General features: G+C 29.4%; 1 pseudogene; it reads right to left on the reverse strand.

Annotated features, from left to right (window-relative positions):
- Positions 1-219: 219 nt before the first annotated feature.
- On the reverse strand, positions 220-2,938 carry LOC130744781 (inactive poly [ADP-ribose] polymerase RCD1-like; annotated as a pseudogene).
- Between the last annotated feature and the right edge of the window lie 4,412 nt (positions 2,939-7,350).

Here is a 7,350-nt window from a genome sequence, read left to right on the forward strand (position 1 = left end):
CAATATCACACTTAATGTTGACCGTTAAACAAAAAGTTGATGATAATTAACTCTAGGTGCAAAGTTCTCCAGCTCATCATCATTCAGATCGATTCCGGTCGCCGCTACGCCACATCAATCCGTTATGCGATCTCTCCCTCAAAGTAGAACGAGCATAATCGAAGATATGTCCCCTCCTTGCTCGTTACGTTCTCATTCTTCATTCCGGTTCGAGCCTTCTCATTCATCATTTGATGGTACCTATAAGAAACCAGCTAAACATTTAAGCAACATAACCACATAAAAACAAAAAACTGCACATAAGATTTTGCAATTTATTTTTCAAATAGATGAAAACTATAGCCTATTATAGTAAACGAGTGGTAGAGCCACTATAGAAGACAATGTAAAAGCACAATAAATCAAGGTCAAATTAAATCTTTAAAAAAATGAAAACACAAAATTTGCACCTTAAATTGGAGATTTGTTATTGTTGTTCTCAAGATTGTATCTCCAACAATCAACCTCAACTCCTTCACAAAATCATTGCGGGAAATCTGTTTTGCCTGAATTAGAACAACATGATATATTATAGACATTTAAATATTTCATCAATGAAGACACACAAGCACGAATATGAGTTATTGCACATACCTTGTATAGTTCATAATGTGTTTTGATGATAGTCATATCATTGACATGAACTTTATCACTGATAGCACCAATAAGCATATGCAAAGGAAGCCAATGAGATTTCGGAATTTTGGGGGGGTCAGCAACCCCACTAGTAGTTATTCCCTGAAGTATCCCACCATAAAAAATAAACAATTTCATACGGACCTTAAAGCTAAACATTATACTACAATTTAAAACTAGAAGGCAAATCTAAAATACACAACGACGCCCCTACAAGTTGTACATGAACTCGTGACTTTGTTTATTAAGCAACCAACCTCACATAGAATATTTGAGGAAACAATGAGATAGTAAAACAATAATGACTTAAAGAGCTACATTCATTAAGGTGAGAAGAATAAGATACCCAATCACAAAAAAATTGTTCAAATTATCAAATTCTTTAAAGTTTGTAGTATATTCCCACCTAAAATTTATTTCACAAAATAAAGTCATATCAAGCCAACAACTTTTGATTTTTTATTTTAAATAGAACTCAAAAATTATATTTAAAATACGAGGTGAAATGTGAAAGTATTCATGTGAAAAAAGGAGTTAAAAATATCGTATTAGCATTGCCTTTTACATAGAAAACTTGGAAAACATATAAGATCCAAAACTCGTACGAGGTAACTTACATTGTCCACTAAAGAGGTTGACTGTAACATGTCACAAGAACCATGATTAGCTGAATTGGCCCTAGAAGAATTAGCACCAGAATCGTTATGCTCTTCCTTAGTTCCACAAAAATGTCCTGTTACAAAGCATCGAGTATTAGTGATTGTTAAGAAACTTTTTCTCTAAAGGAATAACACTGTTTAGCTTAGCAAGATACGTTGTTTGATTGAACCTGAGTGAAGTCATCAATATGTTGAATATAAGATGGTATGACTACAAGGAGATAACTATCTATGGATGAAATCCTATTTCCTAATACTAAAATATTTTGAAACTTTTTCACCCAAATGGAAACAATGAATAAAAATATCAATCAGTTTATCAATGACCAACCATTGAGTACTAATTACGCAATACCGAGATGAGAGTTTATTTCAAATAGGAAAGCATGTGTTAAATAGAAAGCGAGAATAAAAAACTAAAGGAATAATGTATATTACCTTCAACATCCCCTGAGACCTTAAAACTAACAACAAATTCTGGATAGATGTGAGTATTTATATTCATATTCCATACAATATAGTATCTTGGGCATTGGATATCATCTACCCCATTATCATATTCAAAGCTGCTAGGATGAAACTGACTAGTGTCGGTGTCAATGTCAGGATGAAGAACTTCCATGTTCCCCATTATTACACGACAAAGGACCAAGTGTCGAATACCATTTTCATCAATATCACAATAACGAGCACTGTAAATATCGAAAAATTCAATCTTATTATTAGTATGTAAAAGATGTTATTTTCAAAGTTGAACATTTGAAAACCAACCTCGCATAAGGGCAGGTAACCGCTGCAAGATGAACACCAACACCATAAGTGCATTTGGTTGCACATAGCATACAATTCCCAAGTCCATACTCAATCATTTTAGATAATTCCCCTCTATAAAAGGGAAGCCAAGCATATCGGAAATTAACATCCCCATGGATTTTTTTTGTAATTTCAGATTGCATATGGAATAGCTCCAACCGTGCTTGCATTGATGCACCTAAGCAACGATATGTCTCCATTATCTCAAAATCAGTATTGCCAAAAGTACTCATTCCGCTAAGGAACATATCCTGTACCAAATCCAAATCCAATTTTCCTTGTACAAATTCAGTGTAAGGAACTAAACCTACATTATTGTGCAAAATGTTTTCACCACCATTGGACTTTCCTCTACATGTCACCAACTTGGACTCATCAACTTCATTCACTTTGATTTCACTATATAGTTTCATACGCTCTTGGTCGCATAAGTTATAAGATTCTTCATCAGAAGCAACATGAACTTCAGGGAAAAAGTAGCTCCCTACCTCATCAATCCATGCTATGGGTTGTTTTAAACCAGTTTTCAAGTCCACCTAACACATGTGTAAGAAATCTAACATAAGATCATGACCATTTAACACTATTTCCACAACTGTCTTGTTTATTTCTAAATCATTCTTAATCAAGTCAAGAACATCTCTGGGATAATCCGACCATTCGCCATTGCTGTAGAGCATCACACTCTCAGGCCTTCTCGTCTTCTTATAGTTTAAATAATACCTAAGAAATGATTCTCCACTATGATGACCGACAGTTTTCATTTTACTTTCATAATTACCCAATATCATTTTTTTACAACTCTGCTTGTGGGTGATGCAATGATGGTTGTTGATATATCGTTAGTCGTGAAGCTCGCTTTAGATGTGCAACGAGTAGCCTGCTTTTCCTTCGGTTAAGTTTTAGCTTCCACTTTTATATACTAGATCAATATCTATAATACAGAAATATAAAAGATCAGAAGCAGTCAAATAAAACCTATACCTTAAGCAAGTTTAAAGACTACAATTATGTGGAAGCAATGGCGAAGATAAAGACATCAAGAATATGTGGAAGTCCTTAGATGTTTAAATTTTTTTTAAAAAAATGGGATGATACATAAGATCAAGTATAAAGTTGTCGTAATGAGTTAATTAATAAAAGCATTCTCTTTATGACAAAGCAAGTAATCTAAAACAATTGCACATATCAAATATGGCACAAGTACCATCTCCAATAAATTGAAAAAAAATATAAAATATAATGTTTGTTAAAAATGTAATATAAAATAATTCATAATCATTTATCCAACCGTTTAAACTTTTGGGGTAATTAATTTTTACTATTATATCAGAGCCTTTATAATTAGGTAGTTTAGAATTCAATCTCTGTGACTAAGGGGATGTGTTAAAAATATATAATCATTCATGTGTCTTGTGTAAAACACTCTGAATGGTTTATATTATATTTCTAACATGCTCTCTCACGCAAGAGCTCACTTGAGCTTGAAAGTCAAACTCCAATAACTTCAAAAGCTTAAGTTATTGGGTAAAGGACTCTGAGTTGTTTAATATCATATTTCTAAAATATCTAACTTATAAAATATATAAAAAAAAGTACTCAATGACGATGAACAATTTTCAATAAACAAGATAATGTCATTTCATTCCAAGCATATATAGTTTATTTAATTCTCCATCAAGCATTTTTAACCATTTTATGTCATTTGATCTTTATGAGGCCACAGATAGAAAAACCCAAGAAAATAATATTTTGAAGAATATACAAAATCGAGAACAAAAAAAAATTTATATATTGCTTAGTAGTCTATTTGTTTGAGTAGAAAAAGGAAATGAAAGAAAAGAGAGGAGATAAAATGACTGAAAAATAGTTCATCCATTTTTTAGTAGAGAAAAAGGGTGGGAAAAAATATAAAGCACAAACATAAATATTAAAGTGTAAAAAAACATATAAACTTTAGAAATGCCACAACATTCATAAAAGTCACACATGGATAAATTTCATGAATATCGATCAACAGTGGAATTAGTGTTCAAGTTACACATGGCTTGCCCAGAAACAACTCTACTTCTAGTAATGGAATTTAATACCATAAAAGTTACCTTGCCTATAAAAAAACCATAAAAGTTACCTTTGTTCTTCAAAAATTCTCCCGAGATGAAGACACCCTTTCAAAAAATTCTCATTCCTCATCAACATAGAAATCATCCCTGGAAAATTGCGAAAAGAACAGAAAAATTGGTTCAAACACATAGAACATCAAAAACTAACTCCGATATACTGAACTCAAGCCCCAAACTGAAAATGACACCAACACGAAAATTTTGCAAAAGGCAAGAAAGGGCGGCAAGAAATCACTCAATTTTAGATGGGAAAAAAAACATGGAATGGAAGTTTGTCAAAAGGCTTTTGAAATTATACCTTGACCTCAAAGCAAAGAAAAAACACACGAAAGAAATCACTTAGACATTTTACCACTAATCTCTCTTAGGCAGAGGTTTATACACATCAGTTGCCGTTCTACACCATAGCACAAACAACAGACAAGGAAAAATAAGTAATAATTTATTGTGAAATTAATAATTTATCAATTTCGAAATTAAGAATTTAATTGCTTTAAAGAATTACCATATATATGAAGATTTTTATAGAGATTTATTACCATTTCCTTTAAGCATTATTATTTATTGTGATTCAACAAATATTTTATTCACTTTTATAGTTTGACTTAATGTACACAACAACATAAAATGATAGAATCAAAACAAAACTAAATCTCTATAAAATAACTAATTTAAAAATATCTACAATTAAAATACTAACTTATTCCTTCCTTTTAAAATTTGAAAATCCAAGCAGAGCTATATAAAAACACCATACTACAGTTCACACACAACACATAATTTTTTTTTGCCTTTCTACTCTTTCGAAATCTGCTCTCTTTCTTCACATGGTTTTTTTTTTAATAAATGGCCAAATTATAGCAAACAAGATTGCTAATCCCTGATACAAGAAAAATAAAAACAGGGGCAGAAAGAAGAAAAGGAGCGAACATAAAATTTTAAACCAGTATTGGAATAAAAAATTAATTTACTAAATAAATAAATATATTTACTGTTCATCATTTATTTTTTTATTTTGAATTTTTTGAAATTTATATAAATTAAAAAATATTTCCTATTTTAGACCCAAATCATTACTAAACTTTTTACCATTTATAATTAAAATAAATAACTACAATCAATACTTAAAGTCAATGCAATAAAAATTAAATTAATGACTACAAATAATTATATTTTGAATTATTATATGTTACAATTTATACTCAATAACCACATGCTATATATTTTTGCATACTATACATAAAAAATAAAAGAACAAAATATGTTTTAAAAGTATAAAAAAAGTTTAATAAAAACAAATAATAAAGAAATGTTTTTTATATCTATAGAATGTTTTTATCTAGAAGGGCATATGTCACGTGTCACTCTCCTAGACATGAACCTTCCCTCCAAAACAAAAATCATTTTTCAACAAAAAATTTCAATTGTCATATTATGCATAATATATCATAAAAAGTCTTATAAAAAAAAACTATTCTTTCAAATATTTTTAATTCGCATTTAATATATAAAGTAGTTAAAGCATAAAAAAGTAAAAAAAATAATGCAGAACGAGAATTATTTATTCAAAAAGATGTCGTTGACATTTAAATGCATTAAATGACAATGAATAATAATTTGAAATTCAAACATAATATTAAAATTAATTTTACAATAGATTTCTCAAAAATATTAAAATTTAAAAATAATGATTCTTTCGATAAAATAAATCAAAAAAAATTGGTTTATAAAAAATAAATAAAAATTTCGAAATTATCATCTAATATGCATAAAAAAAACCTGCAAAACGAAAATAATAATGATTTCAATTAAATTAATATTGATTTGTGAAAAAAATAAAAGATACAATTTGAAATTACAATCTAATATACATATAAAGAAAGCCTACAGAGCGAAAATAATCATACGATCGTATATGTACCTAAAAATGCATTTTCTAATATCAATTTAAAATTCAAATTCACTACGTGTTTGAAATTAATTTTGTCTTTCTTTTAAATGTCATATTGTCATTTCTTTTGCTATTAAAGTTTATAAACACATTATGTTGTGCCGGCGAAAGTAAAGTCTCTGGTGTCTACGGATATATTGGCTTCAATTTCGTCTATTTCTTAATCATTTGCTTATCTCCTTTCAAAAAAAAACTATTTCCAATGTAAATTTTTTCGTTTTCACTGTTAAGAGCTTACTTTTTTGTTATTTTATTGTGTGCATGTGACATAGAAGAAGCTCATGAATAAGATGAAGAAGATGATTGATTAGGTGGCTGTAATAGCCTCTGTGAGTTTTTGAATTCTCAAACCTTCTTCACCCATGAAATCTCTTCTTTCTAATACAATTTTTATCTCTCTTATTCTTTCATTTAACCTTTTTGTTCTGACTTTTTGTGATCTTCTACTCCTCAGTAAGTAAAACAAAGGTTTGCAATGTTCTTATGTATTCACAATTTTCTTCTTCCTTCCCTTTATAATCATCTTTTTTTCCTCATCTTGCAACCATTCAAGAGCCATTTAATTTCTTTTGTTCGGTAAGGTAAGAGTGTTTTCATTTTCCTGAATTTTCAATTAAACATATAGTTCCTCCTCAAACCTTTATGCTTTAATCTCAACAAAACTTTCATTGTATTTCTACTCCATTATAAGTGCTTTCATCTTTTTCCATATTCTTCCATATTCAAAAAAATTCATTATCAGAAAGCATTCTACACCATAGAAGAAAAACATTACATAATTCAGGTATGTAGATTTTCAAGTTATATTATTAAGAATTGAAATGTTGCTATAATAATATAATTATTGCTTGGATTTAATTTAAATAAAATTTAAAAGTTTAGAAAATCACGTTGCGCATGATAATTATGCAAAGTGTGTGAATAACATTAGTTGGATTCAATACAGTTAAAAATCATTAGTTAATCTTCCTTCTCGACTGCAGGACTACGAATCGCAGATGCTGATTTGAAAATTTTATATATCATTGAACTTTAGAATTTACTCCAAAAAATGGTAGGTCATTAAATGACTACCCATCTCTAGAATATGATGAATGAAGGTATGAAAAACGGTAGAAAGGGGGGGTTT

This window comes from Lotus japonicus, chromosome 3 (genome assembly GCF_012489685.1).
Source record: "Lotus japonicus ecotype B-129 chromosome 3, LjGifu_v1.2".
NCBI classification, from domain to species: Eukaryota; Viridiplantae; Streptophyta; class Magnoliopsida; order Fabales; family Fabaceae; genus Lotus; species Lotus japonicus.